A 25,178-nucleotide genomic window follows, 5' to 3' on the forward strand; every position below is an offset into this window, starting at 1 on the left:
ATTTCTGGACTACTTTATCATTTTTCAAAAGTTTTCATTGTATTCTCCATGTTGATTATAATAATATTATCTTTGAGTTCTTTGGTATTGATTTTCTACATTGATTTTTTTTTTTGAGAACTACAATGTTGTCTCAACCTAACTAGAAAAAAATCAATAAAACTGAATATTGAAAAATAACATCTTTACACAAACCATTTCTTCTGAAGATATTCCTTACGTATATTTTAGAACTTGATCTTTTTCACATCCTTGTCATATATTTACACTTGCATATATGGACAATACATTTTGTGTAGGGGGTCACATTAAGAAAATCTGAACGTCACTGCTGAAGTTCAAAACATAAGCAATTCTCTCTTAATTTTGTATTCCATTCACTGAAATTTATTGGTAGAAGAGCAAATTTATCATATTTACCTATCATTTTTAGTTGGAGTTAATTATTGACTGTTTTATTTCTCTTGAGATAACATTCATGATTTTTCTTTCAAGCAAGAGAGCTCGCAGGAGAGGGAGAGGGTAGAGAGAGAATCTTATGCAGGCTTAAGCATGGAGCCTGATTCAAGGCTTGATCCCACGACCCTGGGATCATGACCTGAGCTGAAGTCAAGAGTCAGATGCTTAATGAACTGAGCCACGCAGGCACCCCAACATTCATAACTCTTAAGTGTAGTTTGCAGTGTAACATAAACTCCTATCAAGTTATAAAATACTACCGTCCTGTCCAAAGTATTCTTATGCCCTTTCTCAATCCAACACTAGAGGTAATCCGTATTTCCAATTTTTTCTACCACGTATTAATTTTACATATTTTTGAAGTTCGGGTAAATGGGATAGTATAATGAGCATTCTTTGGTACTTGGCCTTTTGCTTTCACAAACAAACTGCTTTTGAGATTTGTCTGTTTGATATATGTATCAATATTTTACTACTTTTTAAATTTATTTCACTACTCTTTAATTGCTAAGTTGTATTCCAGCTTATGAATATATATTCTACTTTGTTTTCCTATTCTACAGACACATGAGGGGATTATTTTTCTATTTTGGGGCCATGACAAATAAAGCTTTTATTAACATTCATGTTCAAGTGTGTGGAATTATATTTTCATTTCTCTTAAGCAAACATTTAAGCATGCAAATGCTGATTTATAGGGAGCGGGCTATTTTTAGTTTTCTGAAAAGTTGACAGGCCTTTGTCAAAAGTGTTATAAATGTTTACCTCCAACAATGGATGACAATTATCTGACTGGTCAGCATTTTCACAAACCATGGTAGTTGTCAAGTCTTTTTGTAGCCATTTAGGGGGCATATAGTATTATCTGGAGGTTTGAGTTTGCCTTTTCCTGATGCTATTTACCTATCAACTTTTCCCTCTTTATTTTCTAATGTGTCATTTTATGTTAGACAAAATCAAATATGAAGTCAAATTTTGATGGCTCTTGGTAATATATAATTATATATACATAGTCAAGATCTAGAACAATGCTGCCTGCTAAAAAAAATTCCTTGGTTATCTTGTATTCTACACAAGCATTAAAATGATTTCTCACACAATAGGTCTGCCTTTCATGACATGGGTATAAATGAAATGCTTTTCATTTTGCCTTTTTCACTAGGCATAAGACATTTGAGATTCATCTGTGTTATTGAATGTATCAATTGTTGGTTCTCTTCTGTTGCTGTATTGCATTCCATGATGTTATGTTCCATAATTGATTTACTTATTTACAGGTTTTGGACGTTTGACCTGCTTCGTTTGGGGACTATTATGAATAATTTGCCGTGAAGATTTCTGTATACATTTTTTAAACATTTTATTTATTTATTCATGAGAGGCACACAGAGAGAAGCAGAGACATAGGCAGAGGGAGAAGCAGTCTCCCTGTGAGGAGCTTGATGTAGGACTCGATCCCATGACCCTGGAATCATGACCCGAGCCGAAGGCAGATGCTCAACCACTGAACCCCCCAGGAGCCCCTTGTATACATTTTTGCATGGACATATATTCTCATTTCTCTTGGGTAAACATTTAGTAGTAGAATTGCTGGGTTATATAATACATACATTTTTAATTTTAGAAAGTACTACCATACTGTTTTTTCCAAACTGCTTAAACTATTCAGTGTTTTTTATTTTTTATTTATTTTTATATTATTGAAGTATTATTGGGATAAAATGTTGGTATCAGTTTCTGGTGTACAACATTGATTTGACAATTCTACACATGACTCCGTGCTCACCACAGTTAATGTCGTTACCCTCTGGCACCTTACAACGTTATTGGAATATTATGGACTATGTTCCCTATGCTATACTTTGCATCTTTGTGACTTACTAATTTTATATCTGAAGTTTCTTCTTCCTAATGTCCTTTTCCTATTTTGCCTCCCCCTCTACCCCACCCATCAGGCAAGCGCCCCTTTGTATTCTGTATTTATGGGTCTGTTTCTGTTCTTTGTTTGATCATTGGTTTTGTTTTTTAGATTCTATGTATAGGTTAACTCATCCAGTATTTGTCTTTCTGTCGGTCTTTTTTAACTTTTACCCTTTCATGTGTCTGTGCAGTGATTACATTTTTGTTTTAACCTGCATTTATCTGATGACTATTGATGTTGAACATCTTTTTTTTTAATAAGTTTATGGATCGTATGTATATCTTTTGTTAAGTGTACAGATTTTGTTTATTGAGTTGTTTTTCTTATTGAGTTGTATAAGTTCTTTGTACATTCTGGATATAGTCATCTGGTTGTGTATGTGTTTTGGTACATTTCGCTCAGTTTGTCGTGTTGTATTTTTATTAACTATGTCTTCGGATAGCAAATTTTTTATCTTGAAGTCCATTTCATTAAATAGTTCCTTTATTTTTTGTGTTTTGGTGTACTGTTTAATGAATATTTGACTTAATATCTCAAAGTTTAAGATTTTACTTATTAATTCATGAGAAACAGAGAGAGAGAGAGGCGCAGAGACACACAGGCAGAGGGAGAGCAGGCTCCCTGGGAGCCTGATGTGGGACTCGATCCCGGGACTCCAGGATCACACTCTGAGCCAGAGGCAGACACTCAACCAGTGAGCTACCCAGGTGCTTCTGTCTCAAAGATTTTATTCTATATTTTCTTAATATAAATTTAATAATATTTCTAATTACTGTTAGTACCATGATCCATTTTGAATTCACTTTTGAGTATGACATGAGGTAAAGGTAGAAATTCATTTCTTTTGCCTATACCGATAACTAATTTTTGAAGTGCCGTTAGATGAAAAGTTTATCTTATTTCCATTGGATTTTGCTAGCAAATTTGTGAAAGATAGTTTATCTACTTTTTGTGAGTCTTTTTCTGGATGCTTCTCTTCAACCCATTGTTGTATATGTTTGACCATAAAATAATACTACATTGTCTTGAATTCTGTGGCTGTATAATAGTTCTCTATATCAGATAGTTATACATCATCTTTGTGCATTTTTGAAATTGTTTAGGTAGTATAGGTTCTTTGTCTTCCTAATTATTTATAAATTGAAGCTGCTAATTTATTCAGAAAAGCTTGTTTGAATTTTATCGGTGTTTGACTGAATCTATATAGTTATTGGGGATGAGTTAACACCTTACAAACATTGAGTCTCTACCAATCCAGGAATGTGAAAAACCCCTCCATGTATTTAGTACTTGTTTCCTTTACAATGTTCTGTAGTGTTCTGCATATGCATTTTTCACATTTTTATTTAATTTATTCTCAAATATCTTTATGTTTTTGTCAATGAAGTTTATTTAATTTCTTGTTCCAATTGTTAGTTGCTATTATATAGGTATACAAATTGCTTTTTATATAGTAGAACTGTACCCTGTAAACCACTTATATTCTTTTATTAATTGTAGTAGCTTTTAGGTACATTCCTCAATAGTTTTTTTTTAAGATTTTATTTATTTATTTATTTGGTAGAGAGAGAATAGCGAGAGAGCATGAGTAAGAAGAAGAGGGAGAATCAGGCTCCCCATTGAGCAGGGAGCCTGACGTGGGGCTCCATCCCAGGACCCTGGGATCATGACCTGGGCCAAAGGCAGATGCTTAACTGACTAAGCCACCCAGGCGTCTCCCTCCGTGTTTTAAAAATATATGATTATGTCATCTGCAAATACAGTTTTACTTTTTTTTCCAATTATGTATTCCTTTTATTTCTTTTTCTTCTCCTATTGTACTTACTAGGAACTTTAGTACAATGATAAATAAATGGCACTAAAAACTAGTATCTTAAACGTGTTACCTTCCTTAGGTTAGAATTGAATCTTTCGCTATTACTATATTATTAGCTGTATGTTTTATCGTAAATGTACATAATTAGACTATAGTTTTCTAAGAGTTTATTTTTTAATTGTAAGAGCATGCAATTTTGCCAACTGCTTTTTCAGGATCTATTAGAAATTACATTATTCTTTAATTTCATATTACGTATTACATTGATTTTTAAACTTTTTATGGATTTTCTTTATTTATTCATGAGAGGCAGAGACCTAGGCAGAGGGAGAAGCAGGTTCCTCAAAGGGAACCCTATGTAGCACTTGATCCCTAATCCCCGGAAACTGGGATCACACCCTGAGCTGAAGGCGTGATCAACCGTTAGCAGCCACCCAGGCATTCTCATTGATTGACTTTTGATTGTTAAATTAATATTGTGAGATACCAAAATATTACTCATGTATTTTCTCTTTTTCCTTTTTGATTACTATAGTTATGCTTATTACTTGTGTATATGTCACGTCCCAACAATATATTGCTGTGATTATTAATCTAATTGAAGATGTATTGAAGAAGCTTAGAAAAAAATGAGAGGAAGTGTGTGTTTACAGAGTTTGTTACATTAACATTATATATCGTTTCTGGTTCTCTTTGTTAGTGTGCATTTTGAGTCACCACATGGCACAATTGAGTTACTCTAATACAACTTTGCTTCCACTCACCTCTTTTTTGCTCTTACTTTTAAATATATTACTTTTGTACATTTTATATGCCCTAAAATAGAATGTATATTGTTTTTTCAGTTTTTTAAATAATTGACAGGCATCGGTGTATATTTTGTTTTATGCATTTGTTTTTTTAAATTAGAGGGAGAAGACATGTATTTATAGTATCCTTTCTAATTAAATACTTTTATCATTACCTTTTTTTAAATGTAGATTTGAATTAGTATTTGGAATCCCCTTATTTCAGGTTGAAAAGCTTCTTTTAGTATTTCCTGTAAGGTGGCTTCACTAGTAGCATTATTCAGTTTCTGTGCATCAGGGAATGACTTTATTTTTCCTTCATTTTTTTGAAAGAGTTTTGATGGATATAAAATTTCTAATAAGCAGTTACTTATTAGAAAGTTCAAATCATCTTTCAGTGATTTGAACTTGTCATGCACTGCCTCTGGTTTCATTTGTTTTCTGTTGAGAAGTCAGCCATTATTCTTAGTGGCATTCTTTCACCCATGACACATGATTTTTCTCTTGCTGATTTCATGCTATTGTCTTTGTAATTCAGTATTTTTATAGTGATGACTGGATAAAGTGTCTCTTTGTATATTATCTAGAGTTCATTTAAGATTTTTTTGATGTTTAAATTTACATTTTTCATCAAATTTGGAAAACTTTTAACTTGTTACTTCTTTGAACATTTTTTCTGCTCTTTTCTTTCCTCTTCTTATATTCCCAGTATACCTATATTGATGGTCTTAATGATGTCCAACATTGCTCTGAAACTCCATTAGTTTACTTTTTTTTTCTTTTTTTGGTTTCTTTGTTTTGTTTGACATGTTGGATCTTCTCTATCCATCTTCCGTCATGTTCAGTCCTTCTGGTTCAGTTCAATTCTGTTAATTCCCTGTGGTGAAAATTTCAGTTTCTGTAATTTTCAATTCTTTCTATTTGACTTTTTAAAAAATAATTTCTGTTTGCTGTATTCGATGAGACATCATCATTATAGTTTCCTTTACCTCATTAAGTCTGATTGTTTTTATTGCTTTGAACATAATTTATGTCTTCCTTGAGGTCTTTGTCTTTTAAATCTAATATATGGGCTCTCTCACCAGCAGTTTGTTGTCTACTTTCATTTTCGTGTACCTGTCATGCTTTCTTGTTTCTTTGTATGTCTTGCAATTTTTTTTTTTTGAGAAAAACTGAACTTTGGATTTCCACCCCATACATTGTTTTTGTTGTTTGCTTTTTTAAAAAATCATCTTAGTGACCTAGGTGACCTGTCTCTGTGAATTCCATTTCCCCTTCAATGTAAAGCCCTTGTTGTGTCAAAAGGATGAAAATTTTTGAATGCACAAAGTTACCTTGGAATGATAGTGGTTTTAGCTAGATTCTCATTGTTTTTCTCTTTCCCAGATTTCCCTGTTATCTGCCTCATTTGGTATCACACCCATTCATTAGGCTTCACTAATTGCCAGCTGATTGCACTATGATTTTTAACAATGCCCCTGAGCATAAAATGCTCTGAAGTCTGACCCAGTTAAATTCAGGCAGGGATAATTTTTGAGTCCTATCCTTGAGGTTGTTCTGATGCCAAGAAGACTTTTCTTACCTGTCCCTTTGACTTCATTCTCTTTATTAAGCTAGCTGGTCTATGGGTTATTTTGTTGCTCTTAATTAAGAGGAACTTTTTGCCTCCTTTTCTCTTACTACCAAAATTGCAATGGTTTTCAATAGGACCTATAGTGTTGAATTTATTTCCCCATACTCCCATTTTTTAAAAGTCAGTTCCTATGGGAAGGGCTTTGGATTTCTGTTTTCTTATCAACTGCCTCTCTCTCTCTCTGCATCATGCCTGAGCCACACTAATCTGGGAACTGGGGGGGAGGGTGTTAAATTCTGGTTTTCTCAGCTTACCTCTTCCAGTTTGGAATGCACCCTACTGGACAGTCTAGGGCATGGGAAGTTTAGGGTCCCAATATTCTCATACAGCTATTCCTAGAGTGGAACCTACATCATTATAGTGTGGGATGGTCATAGGAATGGAGCCTCTAATCTGTGACAACACTCATGAAGACCCTAATCCTTTCAACTTGGAATGGGAATGGGTGTCAAATGCAGACAACCTGCACTTCTCTTTAAATATGTTATTACCTGATGAGTATCTGAGAGGAGAGAGAGTCTAACTTAGTCCCATTCAGTGGGAACTGAGGCTCCATTCACCTCAGAGGGGGGAAAAGTAAGGAAGTGCATTGTGGCTCAAGTGGCAGAGACTCTTGCCATTCTTCATATGTTTTAGTAGATTGCACTCGCATAACTATGTCTTCATTTACGGATACAGTTAGGACAAGGTCCAGAGATGATCTTTCTTTTTCAAGATTTTATTTATTTATTCATGAGAGAGAGAGAAAGAGAAAGAGAGGCAGAGGGAAAAGCAAGCTCCCTGTAGGTAGCCTGATGCAGGACTCTATCCCAAACTCCAGGATCATGACCTGTGCCAAAGGGAGATTGTCAACCACTTAGCCATCCAGGCTCCCCCAGAGATTATCTTTAAAATGTTTTTTTTTTTTTTTCACTAGTGTTCCTTTTTCTGGCCACTGAGTTTGCAAAGCTGCTCATGCCGCCATCCTAGAATTGAAACTTCTGCATTGCTCTCATTTTTCTGGGAATGTGTTTATTAACCTTACCTAATATTCCTCGAGTTGAACATTAACCTAACTTTCTCCACCTCTCTAGGTTTTTTTTTTTTCTCTAGGTTTTTATAGAGTATTAAAATATGTTTGACGCATTGTGATATTTAGAAATGTCAGTCCCAGTTTATCTTAGAAGTGCTGTTTTTTTTTTTTTTGTCATATTACAGAAGTCAAACAGCAATGTCTTCAATACTGTGTCTGACATCTGGCACGTAGATAAACATGTTGGTGTGTACATTGGGTCAGATCTTTCACTGTTGTGCTTATAGTCGAAGTATGAACTTTTTAAAAAGGTTTTATTGTGTTAGAAAAATTTTCAGCCATATGTGAAGATATGTTCTTTATTAGGGTGAAACCTAATGTCCAGTTTCTGCTCAGTGAACATTTGGGTTCCAAGGAGGAGCCAAACATGTTACCCAGTAGTGCACGTTTTTATAATTTAAGCTATTCTCTTAACAGTCCTTTGAATTTATTTGTCTGTTATTTTTCGTTATAAGTATTCTATCAGCTGCCTCATCTGTGCATGACCTCTCTGATGTGGCGACATCTGTGGTAACTATTTTTTATCACTTTTGTGAATACAAAATTGAAAAACACAGGCAAATAAACAGAGCAGAGTGTTTGACCTTCTAGAAACAATGTATAATTGTGTTCTGCTGCTATTGTTATTACTGTTAATAGGTGTTCATTCCTATCTCAGAGGTGTACTTGACATTGGTTTGATTAAATACCATTTGTTAATGTCCTCCAAAAATGCAAGTATGTTTCACATTTTTGAATATATCTTGTTTAAATTTTTTAAAGGAAAATACAATTATTGATATGAAAATAGATACACAGAAGTGATTATTTTCAGTCACCATTGTCCTTTGTTCACACCCCAGCCTCACTCACCAGTTATCCATCGTGAGCAGTGTCCACATCCTTGTATTTGTTCAAGCTAACCCATACCTGTTATTAACCCTGCATTTCATATAGTGTACTCTTATGTAGACCTACAGTGATTTTTTTTATTCATGAGAGAGAGAGAGAGAGAGAGAGAGAGAGAGAGGCAGAGACACAGGCAGAGGGAGAAGCAAGCTCCATGCAGGGAGCCCGACGCGGGACTCGATCCTGGGTCTCTAGGATCATGCCCTGGGCTGAAGGCGGCGCTAAACCACTGAGCCACCTGGGCTGCCCAGTCATACAGTGAATTTGTTTGCATTTTTGCTCACCTCAGAGAAACACAATTACAGTATACATACTCTTCAGTAAATAGTCTCTCTGCTCAAAGACATTACCCATTTATATTCTTCTAGGTCAAATTTTGTTCCTATAAGGTAAACTAATATTTAATTTTGTTATATCCTCCTATATAAAATTTTCCCAACTGAATTTTTCTGATATGTTTGATTCTTGATCCATCTTTTTAAATTCTCTCTTCCACTATGACAAAGTGACTTTATCACTTGATGATGGCATAGAAATTTTTACATTTTATTTAAGTTTTGAGGTCAGCTTGGTTAATCTCACCAATTTGTATTTGGTCTTAACCTGGAATAACACTTGGTGTAATACCAAGAGAGTTAAACTGACTTTTTTCCTCCCCCTATATTCTTGAGCTAAAATTGTAAAACGTTTTCAAGAGAATGAGCATTTTTGGCAGCATCAGATCTTTCCATACATGAATATCGCAATGTATATTTGGTATAAAGTTTTCGTTTACATCATATGGGCCCTAAAGTATTTTTGATAATTTTATTGCTTGGTAATTTTTTTTTTTTATTTTATTTGGTCTGTGAGGTGTTTTGCCATTTTATGTTCTAGTGGATTATCTTTGTAGTATATGGAAGCTATTAAGTTTATATTTATTATTTTGAGCACCTTTCTAAATATTTGTGTATATATATATAAACACATACATACATATATATAAACGCCAGGATTTTTTATGTCATCTTCCATTTTTATTAAACTACTAAAATATAAGCACAGCGTATATATCATGTAACAGATTGATAGTTTAATGGTGAGTGTTAATGTAAATATATATGACATTACTGTCAAAGTACTTACATGCTGGTAGGTAGGCATATGGCTTTTAATTAGTAAAGGAACATTGTCTGAAAGAGTATTGTGGAAATACAGCCTTTCCTTTCTCTGTGGCTCTTGAGTTTCTGGAAGTATTTCTGTGTACACCCATTTGTTGAATTCTCATGACAGATTCGCGGTATGGAATAAGTGTCCACAGCTCAGATATCTTGTAATGGATTAATATGGTGATCCACATGCTGTATGTATTCCAGCTGCCACTTAAGTAAGCATTAAGTTGCTGTGAATCACAATTGTTAGAGGTCAGAGAAGGAGAAACTGTTCTTCAAGATGGGAAAGCTAGGGGATCCCGGGGTGGCTCAGCGGTTTAGCACCTGCCTTCAGCCCAGGGTGTGATCCTGGAGTCCCTGGATCAAGTCCCACTTCAGGCTTCCTGCATGGAGCCTGCTTCTCCCTCTGCCTGTGTCTCTGCCTCTCTTTCTCTCTCTCTCTCTCTCTCTCTCTGTCTCTCATGAATAAATAAATAAAATCTTAAGAAGATAGGAAAGCTAGAAAGTCGTTACCTGTGAGATCACTCATTATGCATCCCATAACAAGAAAGTATCCTGAATATGTTTTCATGTTTTAAGTGTAATTTGTTTTCTATTTGATAATAACATAACATTTTTCAACCTCATGCATAATATGGGGGAATGATATACAATGGAAAATGAAAAATCAGTGTCTTCCTGAAAGTTCTCCATATCCAATTTTTAACCCATATTAAGTGCCTCATTCATAAGATTTAACAGCATATTTATACTTAAATGAACAACTATTAATCCATAGTTGTTTTTCACATCCAAATGAGATAATTTGTTCCCTCATGTCTTCTCTCTTTAAAAACACCCCCTCAATAGCATTTTGTTAAGGATCTCTCCCTCTTCCCACTTCCCTGAGACCACAACTTGCCCACTCTACCGACTGAGCCAGCCAGTTGTCCTCATTTAACTTTTTAAAAACTTATAAATTTTTAATAAGATTTTATTTATTTTAGAGCTAGTGAGTGGGCTGAAGGGGAGAGGGAGAGGGGAAGAATCTCAGGCAAACTCCCCACTGAGCACTGAGCCCAACCTCTCTGGGACTGGGGGTGGAGCTTGGTCTCAGAACCCCAAGATCACCACCCCAGCCAAAACCAGGAGTTGGACATTCAACCCACTGAGCCACTCAGGCACCTCAACCTTTTCAAAGTAGGCTCCATGCCCAGCATGGAACCCATGGCTCAGCTTGGACTCATGACCCTGAGAGCAAGACCTGAGCTGAGATCAAGAGTCTGGACACTTAAGTGACTGAGCCACCTATGTGCCCCTAACTTTCAAAAATCACATACTCCTGAGTTTGCCTTCGCATTGTCTCAACAGGCAGCCATTAAAAGCAAGGCGGATAATCGCCCTGAATTGCATTATGGCTCTTCACACTCTGCTGGAACTCTGCTATGGAATCCCTACTTTCACTTGAACTGTGGGGATAGACTTTTTCCACCTGCTCCAGATTTGTAGTAGGATGTCTAAAACCAAACTCATGAGAGTTCTTTAGACCTCTAGCTGCTATGGACTCCTCAGATGCTCCCAGCAAAGTCAACCTCAGGTCTTTGCACTGTCTGTTCCTTCTGCCTGAGTTCTCATCCTTGGTGTCAGTATCGGTTGGGTTTACTCCTTAAACTGCAAATCTTTTCTCAAATGTCACCACCTCTAACAGTCCTGCATTAACCTCTTGCTTAATTCGCCATCCTGGTCCCTGTCCTGGGCTCTCCCACGCCCCTTACCCTGCCCCACATTGTCTTTATTTCATGCCACTTGTCACATTTTAGCATAGTTTATCATTTGCTCACTGCCTTCTCTCGAGTGCACAACTGTCCCAGTATGCCTGGCCTTGGGGAGATTCCCGGGGTGTGGGACTTTTCCCAGGCAAACAGAGATGAATTGGCCACCTTCCTTCCTTGTCTTTCTCCTCCCAGCAGAATGAAACCTTCACAATTGTGCAAATCTCCGTTTTGTCCAGTGATTTATCCCACACATCAACAACAGTGCCTCACACATAGTAGGCAGTTAATAAATCTTTGCTGAATGAAGGAAGGAAAAAAGAAAGAATAAGAATTACAGTGCTTCCATCCTGGTAGCTAGGCATGTAGATTCTAAATGGACCTGCTATAGGTTATTTTCAGAGTGCAGATTTGAAATATACTAAGAATATAATGACTAAAGTTTCTAAGTCCCTTTTTAGTTCACATACGTTATTATTTCCCAGATCTTGCCTCATGTAATCTTCATTGCAGTCCTACAGCATAGAAAGAATAATATCTATGGCCTCCAATGTTCGTGAACATAAAAAGTTCTTCCCATAAGGGTATATATACACTCCCAACACTGGAGTTTACCATTCCGCATGAATGTTCCTATCTTCATTATGATTGCTCCCATTGTTAATTTGATTTTTGCTGATAGTCATTCTCCTTTTTTCTTAGAATGGGAAGTTTGAGTCTTAGAGAAGATTGATGACTTGTATAAAGTTGCAAAACAAGTGAATGGCTGATGCTAATGCATTTAAAGTTTTTTTTTTTTTCCCAATTTGGTCAATTTAAATGCAACCAAAGAAAGATTACTCGTTTTACTTATTTTCTCCTACTTTTTAAAAAAATTTTATCCTACTTTGAGGTATACTTATTATACAAAGCAATTGGACATACTGTATATATTTTGTTTGTATACATTTGCATTGTATGTAGTGAAGTGTTCATTCATTTCCCCAATCTGCCTCACACTTCAGAGATGCCGGATTGGCTCAGCACCATTAAGTAATCAATTTTGCTGTAGTGTTATCTTTTCAAATTAATGTTCCAATACTACACTTTTAATTAATGAACCATTAAATATCTACAATCACATGTATCCTTCATTACCCTTCTTTTTTGAAGGTTTCTTTGTGTAATCTCACCTATGGAAGACTTATAGCTAAAATTTAACTTTGCTTTTTGAATTTCTAATAACATTTGGCTTTTTAGTTTACTTGCTATTACATGAAAGTATTTTTGAGAAAATACTTGATAACAGTTTGTCTCCCTTTTGTGCCTGTCTGTCTGGGGGTTGTCCTACAAAGCTGTAATTTTAAATCCCTTATAGAAGTTGTTTTTTTTTTTTAATAGAGCCTCAATAAGTCTTCACAAGTGTAGTGGTGAGTGACTTCTTGCTATTGTGAATTCATTCTGAATTTGATTACCTTTATAAAATGTTGGTATATTGTGACAGCAGTTATTCTTTATTTCTTAGTGGTTAATTTACTAATATGTTTGACACCGTTTAGAGTTTTGGAGGGTTTATTTTCACATGTGATTTAGGGACATAAAAAATATTCATGTGTCTGTAGGAAAATGAAAATTAAGCATCATTTCCTATTGTCTAGATGTGCAAATTTTCCACATCATTCACAAGTGTTAGAGTCTCTGTTAGTGGATGTGGACCCTTTAAAAATTATGTGTATGATCGTAAATATATTTTTGGAATAGATAGACCATAGATTTCTTCAGATCCCCATGTGTATTGAGAAAAGATAATATATATATATACACACATATAAAATATGTTACATGCCTTTAAAACACATACAAGGGTGCCCTGCTGGCCTAGTCAGTAGAGCATGTGACTCTGGATCTCGGAGTCATGAGTTGAAGCCCCACATTAGATGCAGAGCTTATTTTTTAAAATTTAAAGATTTTTATTTATTCATGAGAGATACACAGGAAAGGCAGAAACTTAGGCAGAGGATTCCTGTGGGGAGCCTGATGCGCCTCAATCCTAGGACCCTGGAATTACAACCTGAGCCAAAGGCAGGTGTTCAACCACCAAGCCACCCAGGTGCCCCTATTTAAATTTTTTTAAAATAAATACATCAAAATGAATACATACATCATCCTTTTTTAATTATCATTTTTATTTATATATACACAGATCTAAATTTACCTTCATTTATCTTGTGTTGCTGTGTAGATCTTGACTACTGTGACTTAGGTTAGGGTACTGGATTTCTGGATAAAGCAATAGGAAGTATCATTCTTAATTATCTGTATTTATAAATGTGGAATTAAAAGCAAATTGGGAATGGCAAAGAATAAGTCAAAAGCTTAGCAGAATAAACACACTTCATTAAGCCTGAAATATATAAGCAGCAGAATTCAGATCATTTGGTCTGTTCAAAGGCATATTTGTGGTGACCTCTATGGAATGAAACTCCATCAGAAATATGGTGGAGTGGGACTAGAATACAGCCCTCTAACCCATTCATTAGTTTATTTTTTCAAATAAAGTCAAACCTGGTATTTTCCTCCTAAATAGCTAATATACAGAGCAAAGTTGTAGGAATTAATTTTGTGTTGTTGATAGTTTCTTCATTCTCTTCAAGTTCATCAAATACATCCTTTCTGATGGTTCCTTTGAAGAGCAACCTGCCCATCAACCTCACTCTAATCTTGTAATTTTTATTCTAATTGACTCTTTAGTCTTTTTTGCATATGTAATATGTTCTAACCTAATTTTATCGTTTCTTTATTTGGTTTTCTTCTTTATTGTATCCTCCCCCTATACAACATACACCTGAAAGTCCAATAGAGAGGTATTCTCTTCTATTTTTTTCACAGATAAGAACTATGTGCCATGAATTACTGCTGGCACATAGTAGATGCTAATTAAATAATTGCTGAGTGAAAAAAAATAATGAATACTCTAACAGTAGAAGCAAACTTAGCTAGTGAGAAAGGTTACACAGGGTATTGACCTACTGATTAGTGAGCATGTAGATACTAAATAAGAAAATTATGTGTTAATTTTTAGATACTGTTATACACATGGGATCGGTTGTCAAGATAACATCTTTTATGCTTCTGAGTAGCTTTTTAACTTTATAGAAGTATTTTCCCATATGTTAAATCATGATTAAAACTGAATATCAGGGGTACCTGGGTGGCTCAGTGGTTGAGCATCTGCCTTTTGCGCAGATTGTGATCCCAGGTTCTGGGATCAAGTCTCACATTGGGCTCCACATGGAGAGCCTGCTTCTCCCTTTGCATATATCTCTGCCTCTCTTTGTGTCTCTCTCATGAATTAAAAAAAAAACCCTGAATATCAAGGGGCGCTTGGGTAGCCATCCAACTCTTGTGTTTGGCTCAGGTCACGATCTCAGGGTCATGAAATCGAGCAAGACCCGCACCAGGCTCTGTGCTCATTGGGGAGCTTGCTTGAGATTCTCCGTCTCCCACTGCTCCTCTCCATGCTCCTACTCTCTTTCTCTCTCAATTAAATAATCTTTATAAAAACCTGAACATCAATCCTATGTTACAGGATTAACCATGATATATGACCCATAGGTCTGTTAAGAGATAGTATATACAAAGCCATTTCCACACTTCCTGACCTGGGAGCAGGCCTCCAGTGAATGTTAATGATTTTGTAAATCATTCTTAACATTGCAGCTATCATCGTTATTAAAAGCAGTTATTTCATTCTTTCCTCCACACGAGAAGTGTGTGCTCAGAGAGGATAAATGTTGTGCTTAAACACACAGAGCCAATAGAGTGGCTGTCTTTTCATTTTTAAAATTATGACTGTTCTTAATATTAAAAGTTGTCCTTTGTCAGTTTACCTACAGAAACAACTTAGGGATATAAATTGACAAATGTTATAATGTACACCAAAAACTAATACATTCCGTACCTTTTCCATTATCTATATTAAACTTGTGCTCCATCTCCCTCTATGCACAAGAAGAGACAATAACAGACACTATATTGCCTCATTTTTAAAAAGATTTTATTTATTCATGAGAAAGACACACACACACACAGAGGCAGAGACACAGGCAGAGGGAGAAGGAGGCTCCATGCAGGGAGCCCGATGTGGGACTTGATCCCAGGTTCCTAGGATCACACCCTGGGCTGAAGGCAAGTGCTAAACCGCTGAGCCACCTGGGCTGCCCTATTTCCTCATTTTTTATTCATTTTACAAGAACAGGATCATTTTCTAAAAACTGTAGTAATATTATCCTACACATTTCCCTGGAAATTGGTTTTCTATTTGGATGTATTTTCATAGGAATCCCTCTAGGTCATCAAATACTTTTATTGCTTTAGGTTTTAAATTCAAGTCAAACCCAAATGGGATTCATTAGGTGATAAGATTTCCCTAAAAATTTTTTTTCCCCAAAAAGACCCAATGTACATAAGGATTTTTTAAGAAGGTCATTTTATTTCCTTAATTGTTTTAGTTTTTAAAGTCAATACCACATTGTTGGCATTTTTCTAACTTGATACTGCCTTTTCGTTACTTTTACCCTGACCAGCTGTTATAAATTTAATTTGTCCTTACAAAAGAGGTGTTGAGGAGCACTTGGGTAGCTCAGTTGGTTAGTCTGCCTTCTCTTCAGGCCATGATCCCAGGGTCCTGAGATGGAGTCCCTCATTGTGGCTCCCTGCTCAGTGGGGAGCCTGCTTCTCCCTCTCCCTCTGCCCCTCCCCCTGCTTGTGTGCCTGCCAGCCTGCACACACACATACACACACACTCTCTCTCTGTCAAATAAATAAATAAAATCCCTTCTACCCCATCTCAGAATGTGGCCTTGTTTGGAAATTCAGTCATTGTAGATGTAATTGGTTAAGATGAGGTTATAATGGATTAAGGTGGATCCTTATCCAATTTGACTGGTGTGCTTACAAAAGAGGGAGATTTTTTGACACCGAAGTAGAGGGGAGATAGAGGCAGAAATTGGAGTCCTACTCCCAGAAGACAAGGAATTCCTGGGCCACCAGAATCGGGTAGAGGCAAGGAGTGATCCTTTCCTATAGAGCCTTCAGAGGGAGCCCGGCCCTGCCAACACCTTTGTTTGGGGTTCATGCCATCCAGAACCGTGAAAGAATAAATTTCTGTTATTTAAAGCCATGCGAGTTTGTGGTTACTTTGGTAGCCCTAGGAAAATAATATGGTGGCCTTCAGTATTTTGCTTATGTTGTTAATTCTTGCTAACATATATATCATATATAGATAAATGAATACTTAAATATTTATTATATGTATTTTTTAAAGATTTTATTATTCATGAGAGACATAGAGAGGCAGAGACAGGCAGGGGGAGAAGTAGGCTCCATGCAGGGAGCCCGACATGGGACTCGATCCCAGGCCCCCAGGATCACACCCTGGGCTGAAGGCAGCGCTAAACCGCTGGGCCACTGGGGCTGCCCAAGTCCATGGCATTTTGATAGGGATTGCATTGAATGTGTAAATTGCTCTTGGGTGGCATAGACATTTTCGCAATATTAATTCTTCCAATCCACGAGCATGGAATATTTTTCCATTTCTTTATGTCTTCCTCAATTTTTTTCAGAAGTGTTCTGTAGTTTTTAGGGTATAGATACTTTTGTATACACTAACAATGAGACTGAAGAAAGAGAAATTTAAGGAGTCAATCCCATTTACAATTGCACCCAAAAGCACAAGATACCTAGGAATAAATCTAACCAAAGAGGTAAATATTTATTTATTTTAAAGAGAGCGCTAATGTGTGTGTATGAGGCAGGTTGAGTGCAGAGTCTGTGCTGAATGTGAGCTGACACTGGGCTCCATCCCAACAACCCTGATCATGAGCTGAGCTGAAATCAACCGTCTGCCGCTTAACTCACTGAGCCATCCTGGAGGCCCTCTCACTAATAGTTACAGATGAAGTTTTAACAGACGTTTGTCAAGTTACCAAAAACTTCCCATGGGGATTTTAATCTGATTACTTCAAAAATACAAATGAGATTGAAAAAATTTAGTATCTCGAAAATATCAACTTCATATTTGGGAGCATACCTATGTGTCTATTTAAGTCCTTTATATTATATAATAAAGTTTCATATCAATTGTAGATTCTGAAGTTTTTTTTTTAATTTTATTTATTTATGATAGTCACACACAGAGAGAGAGAGAGGCAGAGACATAGGCAGAGGGAGAAGCAGGCTCCATGCACCGGGAGCCCGACGTGGGATTCGATCCCGGGTCTCCAGGATCGCGCCCTGGGCCGAAGGCAGGCGCTAAACCGCTGCGCCACCCAGGGATCCCAATTCTGAAGTTTTCTAAATAGGTAATTAGCAGTTTGCATTTTGTCTTCTGCATTTTTTTTTCTGCTTTCTATTTCTGTAATATAAGGGCTATATCGATATTTTAAAATTTATACTTTTGGGCAGTTTTCTAAAGAATATATTCTGTATTCTCAAGTTTCCTAATTGGACTGATCTTTTTTTCCCTTTCTTCCAGCTTTATAGAGATTGTTTTGCAAATAGCACTGTGTATATTTAAGGAGTCCATCGTTTTGTTTTTTTGTATACATAACACATTGTGAGGTGAATACCACTTTCTAGCAAATTAACATGTCCATTGCCTCACATAGTTGCCATTTTGTGTGCCTGGTGAAAACACCTGAGAATTAATGTCATGCATGTGAGACATTTATTGTGAGGATTAAACGACCTAACCCCCATAATAGCAGTTAACACACTGATTGCCCTTTAAATAAAAATTCATTAAGTGCTAATAGTCTTTATCATTTTAAGTAAAAAAAAATAGTGTTAAATGCACCTTTGGTGCAAGGAATTAAATTTGTCATAATTCTTCATCCATGACATGCTCTCAATATTCATCCATGTCTGTCCTCCTTTTATTTATTCATTTTTAATAATGTCAGTAACACAAGTCTGTTGCTGAAAATCAGAGACTCTAACTCTAGCCACACTAGCAACTCTTATCCCTGCCTCTCCCCAGTAGGGGTTATTCTCACCCTGATTACTCTTCAGCACCTGCTTCCTTGGCTCTGGCTATATGTAATCTTACTTGGCGCTTTACTTTTTTCACTTTGTTAGAAGTTTTATCCTTATTTTTGTGTGCTTCTGTAGTTTATTACACTTGACCACTCTGGAACATTCGGTGTTGTCTATTTACCAGTTTTTTCACTTAAGCGCCAGGTGATGAACATCCAGGTTTTTGCTATTGTAAGAAGTGCTGCTGTGAACAGCCTTGTAAATGTTGCCTGTTCTAATGAATTCCTTCCGTAGGAGGGAATTTGGTGGCCTATGGGTTAAGTAAATGTTCGACTTTAAGTGGCAATGCTAAATAATTTCCCAAATTAACTCCCAGCAGCAGTGATGAGATGTTGTGAATTAACATTCAGCCCAACACTAGGTGTCGTCAGTCCTTTAAATTTTTGCCACTAAGATGGAGGTAGAAGGTACCCCTGGTGGTCTTGGTCTTGATTTGCAGGTCTCTGATTAATAATGATGTAGAATAGCTCTTCATAATTTTTCTTATTAATATCAAGAAGGAATATCTCACCATCAAAACATGTTTGTTGTAGGGCTTATTTTGCAGGTATGTTATTCAGTGAGTTTTCTTCTAGTTTCTAAGAGTGCTATTAGGAATAAATCTTTATACTTATTGGATGCCTTTATTAAAAGAGTTACATTCTAATTTCCTACCTTGCCAAGGTTCACAGCCGAACCCCTCTCCTGCTCGCTATTAGAAAAACCCAAGGCTTTAAGGTCACTGCGTGTGGCATGGGCCTTGCCACCATTCACATCTTCATTTACCCTTCTGGTTATTTTCCCTTTGTGGATTTGGACCCCTACTCTATGAGGAGCTCTTCTCTACATTCAAAAAAATTTTTGTTTGGGTGCCTGGGTGGATCAGTTGGTTGAGTGTCTGACTCTTGATTTCAGCTCGGGTCATGATTTTGGGTTCGTGGCATCAAGTCCCATGTTGAGCAAGGAGTCTGTTTGAGATTCTCTCTCTCTCTGCCCCTCCTCCTCCATTCTTGCTCTCAGTCGCTCTCTAAAATAAACAAATAAGTAAAATCTTTTAAAAAAGATTTTTGTTGTATTTTCCTCATATTTCTTAAGTTTATAAGAGAAGAGTCTATAGGATCTACACCAGTGATTCTCAGACTTTAATTTGAATATGAATTGCCTGGTGATGTTGGTAAAAATGCAGATTCTAATTAAGTACATCTTCTGTTGAGCCCAAGACTCAATTTTAACAAGTTCTCAGGGAATTCCTGTGATGCTAATCCTGGGACCACATTTTGAGTAGCAGACTCCTACCTCAACCATTATAGTGGTGGAAACAGGATTTCAAAATCTATTTTTTGGCTTGGTCTGTAAAGAAAACAGATCTGCAGTGATTTTGTGACCAGTTCCTCCACAGTTGGCCCTGGAAGCAACATAAAAGTCACAATCATTGAATCAGTTGTTGTGAAAAAATTACAATATACAAGTTGGAGTTTAATCTTGGCTAAAAGGAATATACTTAAAGGTCTTACATCCTAACATTGACCATTAGTTTTCAAACAGGAAGTTAACACTATGAGTCAATGTGTATCCTTTAACATGAAATTGAATTTTTCGATATAAATGCCTATATTGCTCTGAAAGCTTGACTTGCCAAACATAATTTGGAAACAGAATTGGCTTATTTGACCCCCAGAACAAATCTGGAGGCAGATAGAAGAACATCCTGGAGCAGCCAAGGGTTTTTTTGTTGGGTTAAATGGGATGATGCTCATAAAAGTAGTCACTTACTGATAGGATAGGTTATTTGTGGTTTCAATATTCAATCCTTTGAGAACATTTACAAACAGTTTTGTAGAGTACTTCATGTAGAATAACTCCAGGTCATTTGTTTATAGATACGTTATGTTTATTCTTGCTGTCTTCCAATGGATTATCACTGGTATAGCAGGAAACCTCACTTGTGTGTACTTTTTCTGAATACACACCTCCTTAACTATGTTAATACATGTGCTTTAATCATCTTAACTATGTTTGATGCACCATTAAAATGAAAGGTAAAAACACATCAGCATTCTCATTGATTAGTAGCATGCACTGCCAATGAGAACTAATCAGGTGGAACAGTTGGCCTTCTTTCGTTTCTGTTCCTACCTTGCCTCACCTGGATATCCTATTTGCCTGTCATGTGGGATTTGGGCCGTCTAGGAGAAAATATAAAGGGATAAGCTTCACCAGAAATGGATGAAACTCAAATTCAGTATTAACCTTTGGATATAAAAATAGTGGGGTTTTATTTGATTGGAGGAGGAGAATGGTAAACTTACTTATTGGGCAGAATTGCTCATAGAATCAGAATTCTGGATGTAGGGGAACGCCTGTGTGGCTCAGCGGTTGAGTGCCTGCCTTCAGCCCAGGTCATGATCCTGGGGTCCCGGGATCAAGTCCCACATCGGGCTCCCTGTGTGGAGCCTGCTTCCCCCTCTACCTGTGTCTCTGCCCCTCTCTCTCTCTGTGTCTCTCATGAATAAATAAATAAAATCTTAAAAAATTCTGGATGTAGGCTTCTACATTCAAAGTAGGATGCAAATATTTTCTCTCTGATCATGATTTCTTGGACATCAATTCATAGTAATACGGTGTCTTTTGAGCCTTAAAGTGTACAAAGAATTGTTTTATTACATTGCTTTGATTGATCCTCAAGGGAAATATTTTGAGGCAGAAGGAATAAGTATCTGTTTGGTAGGAATGGAGTGAAGCCCGATGAAATAAATCACAGGAAAAAAAAAAGAAATCACAGGAAATTATTTAGCAAAATGCCTGATAAATTACTAAACACTCAGCATTTTTTATTATTATTCTGTATGTTATTGCTCATATCATGCCTGATCATTTATGATATGCGTGGGAACTTCAGAATTGAGAATGTTCAGGGATTTCTTCAAGAAAAACACAATGTAAGCCACTCCGAGTGTTAATTTCATGGTCCTCATTAAGATCTTAAAATATCAAAGCAGTATTTTGTCATGCTAAATTGGGAAATCCTGCAAAGGTAAATTTTAAAAGTTTATAAAAAAAAGTATATATTTTCCATTCTTTATTCTTATTTTAATTTCTAACAAATGCCTGATGTACCGTTTTCTGTACACAGTGAAGCATGTATAGATACATGAACACATATGATGGAGATGGTGATTTTCATTTTTAAACAAAAACACATGGAATCTTCCTGTTTACATTTCTACTGTCTTTTGCCCAGTGCAAATAGTTACGTTTCACCTGTCCTTTTTCAGTGTAGATAAATACACATATCAATATCCACAACTTCATGGTTTATGCTTTAATATTAATCTTTTAGTTAACATCATAGTAGTACAATATGGGATGTAACTAAATAACTTGTACATTTTACACAATGTTTTGACTAATTCATGTCAGTAATTATGTTTCTTGAATACTTGTTCAGATGTGGTTTAAATTTTCATTGTTTGATTAACATAATACTTTGTACCATGACAAATATCCTCCTCTCCTCCAAAAGCTTTTATTTTATTTTTGAAATAAAATTGTATATATTTAAGGTATGCAACATGATAACTTGATGTGCATAGTGAAATAATTACTACACTCAAGCTAATAACATACCCATGTCTTCCCATAGTTACCTTTCTATTGTTTTGGGGTGAGAGCACCTAAAATCTCTCAGCAAATTTCCAGTATTCGGTATGGTACTATTAACTATAGTCACCATGCTGTGCAGAAGATCACTAGACTTGTTTTCCCAATATAAACACAACTTTGTATTTTTTGACCAACATTTCCCCCATTTTCTTCACTTTCCCACCCCTGCTTATTACCATTCTATTCTGTTTCCATGTATATGACATTTTTAGATTCCATATATAAGTGAGATTGTGAAGATTTTTTTTTCTTAATGTCTGGATTATTTCACCAAGCACTGTGTTCTCCAGGTTCATTCATATTGTTACAAAAAATAGGATCTCCTTTTTAAAAAAATATTTTATTTACTCATGAGTGACATAGAGAGAGAGGCAGAGACATAGGCAGAGGGAGAAGCAGGCTCCATGCAGGAAACCTGATGCGTGTCTCCAGGGTCACACCCTGGGCTGAAGGCAACACTAAACCGCTGAGCCACCCAGGTTGCCCTTGGATCTGCTTTTTTAAGGTGTATTTTATACCATTTGTCTATGTATACTGTAATTTCTTTACCCTTTCATCCATCTCTGGACATTTGTTTCCATATCTTTGCTATTGTAAATAATGCTGCAGTGAAAATGGGATTGGAGATATCTCTTCAAGGTATTGATTTCATTTCCTTTGGATATATACTTCAAAGTGAAAATTACTGGATCTTATGGCTCTGGTTTTCGTTTTTTGAGGAAACTCCATTGTTTTCCATAATGCCTGTACCAATTTATATTCCAACCAACATTGTACTATAGTGTTCCCTTTTCTCCACATCCTTGCCATGCCCATGTTTTATCTTTCTCATAATGGTTATCCTCACAGGCTGTGAGATCCTATCTAATTATAGTTTTGATTTGCATTTCTCTAAAGATTGGTGATGTTGAGCATCTTTTCATGTACTTGTATAGCTCTTTGTTTCTTTGGAGAAATGTCCAGGTCTTTTGCCAATTTTAAAAAACTGATTATTTGGGGTTTTGCTATTGATTTATAGGAGTTCCTTATATTTTTGGATATTAACCACTTAGACCTATGGTTTGTAAATATTTTCCCTGAGTCTGCAGATTGCCTTTCCATTTTGTTATTTCATCTGTGTACAGATGCTTTTTAGTTTAACATAGTCCTACTTACTTAATTTTGCTTTTATTGCCTGAGCTTTTAATGTCATGCTCTAAAAATCATGGTCAAGGGGATCCCTGGGTGGCGCAGCGGTTTAGCGCCTGCCTTTGGCTCAGGGCGCGATCCTGGAGACACGGGATCGAATCCCACGTCGGGCTCCCGGTGCCTGGAGCCTGCTTCTCCCTCTGCCTATGTGTCTGCCTCTCTCTCTCTCTCTCTCTCTCTCTGTGTGTGTGTGTGACTTATCATAAATAAATAAAAAAATTTAAAAATCATGGTCAAGGAAAATGTCAAAAAGCTTTTTCAAAAAAAAAAAAAAGCTTTTTCCTATTTTCTTTTAGTTTTTATGGTCCTTCCAAATTTCGGGTCTTAGAGTTAGGCTTTGATCCATTTTGAGTTGATCTTTGTGTATGGTGTAAGGTAAGTATCCAATTTCATTTTTTATTAGCAGATACTCAGTTTTCCAAACCAGTAATTAAAGAGACTGAGATTTCCTTATTGTGTGTTCTTGGTGCCTTTGTATGCTTTAGCTGAATACTGGGTTCTGCATTCTGTTCATTGGTCTTTGTCTTTTTTTCTGCTGCACTATTCAGTTTTGATTACTATAGATTTGTGATATAATTTGAAATCAGGAAATGTGATGCCTCAAGCTTTACTTTTCTTGCTCAAGAATGCTTTGGCTCTTTGGAGTCTTTTGTGGTTTCATACCAATTGTAGGATTTTTTCCCCTATATCTGTGAAAAATGCCATTGGAATTTTGATAAGGATTGCAATAAGCTGTAGACCACTTGTAAGTAGTATAGTCATTTTAACAATATTCTTTAATGCGTGAACCTAATGTATCTTTCCATTCATTTGTGTCTTCTTCAATTTCTTTCATCAGTGACTTACAGTTTTCAGTGTACTGATCTTTCACTTTTCTGGTTAAAATTACTCCTAAGTGTTTTCTTCTTTTTGGTGCTATTGTAAATGGGATTGCTTTCTTGATTTCTTGTTCTGATAGATCCTTGTTGATGTAAAGAAATGCAGCTGATACTTGTATGTTGATTTTGCATCTTGCAACTTTACTGAATTTGGGTATTGTGTTTGTGTGTGTGTAGACTTTAGGGTTTTCTACATATAGAATCATGACATTTGGGAATAACTTTGTCTTTCTTTCCAGTATGGATACCTTTCATTTCTTTTTCTTGTCTCATTTTTCTTGCTAGTACTTCCAGTACTATGTTGGGTGTAAGTGGCAAGAGTGGGCATCTATGTCTCATACTGGATTTTAGAGGAAACTTTTCACTTTTTCCCCATCGATTATGATGTTAGCTATGGGCTTCTTAAATTGCCTTTATCATGCTGAGGAAATTTCTTTTTTTTTAAGATTTTATTTATTTATTCATAGAGACACAGAGAGAGAATGAGAGGCAAAGACACAGGCAGAGGGAGAAGCAGGTTCCATGCAGAGAGAGCCTGACGTGGGACTCGATCCAGGGTCTCCAGGATCACGCCCCAGGCTGCAGGCGGCACTAAACTGCTGCGCCACCGGGGCTGCCCGAAATTTCCTTTTATACTTAGTTTGTTTATAGTTCTTGATATGAGTGGATGTTGAACTTTGCCAAAGGCATTTTCTGAATCTTTTGAGATGATCTTGTGATATTTAGCTCTCATTCTGTTGTGTGGTGTATCACATTAATTGATTTGCATATGCTGCACCAATCTTGCATCCCATGTATAAATCCTAAACTGTTGTGTATAATCTTTCTGATGTTGAATTCAGTTTACTAATATTTTGAGGATTTTTGGCATCTATGATCTTCAGAGATACCAGCCTGTAGTTTTTTTCCCCTGTGGT

General features: G+C 36.3%; 1 long non-coding RNA gene across 12 annotated transcripts in view; it reads left to right on the forward strand.

The window, feature by feature from the left end:
- LOC144309147 (uncharacterized) overlaps positions 1–25,178 on the forward strand; it is a 91,000-nt gene that overhangs the window by 23,674 nt on the left and 42,148 nt on the right. For 2 of the 12 annotated variants that reach the window (XR_013375245.1, XR_013375244.1), the window contains exon 1: positions 17,653–17,820. The exons of 9 other annotated variants lie outside the window; for them this stretch is intronic. This is a non-coding gene — a long non-coding RNA (uncharacterized LOC144309147). Of the gene's footprint in view, positions 1–1,736; positions 2,867–17,652; positions 17,821–25,178 lie in introns of those variants that run through there. One more of the 12 variants, XR_013375243.1, reaches the window with a different exon arrangement.

Source organism: Canis aureus, chromosome X, assembly GCF_053574225.1.
Source record: "Canis aureus isolate CA01 chromosome X, VMU_Caureus_v.1.0, whole genome shotgun sequence".
Taxonomy (NCBI): Eukaryota; Metazoa; Chordata; class Mammalia; order Carnivora; family Canidae; genus Canis; species Canis aureus.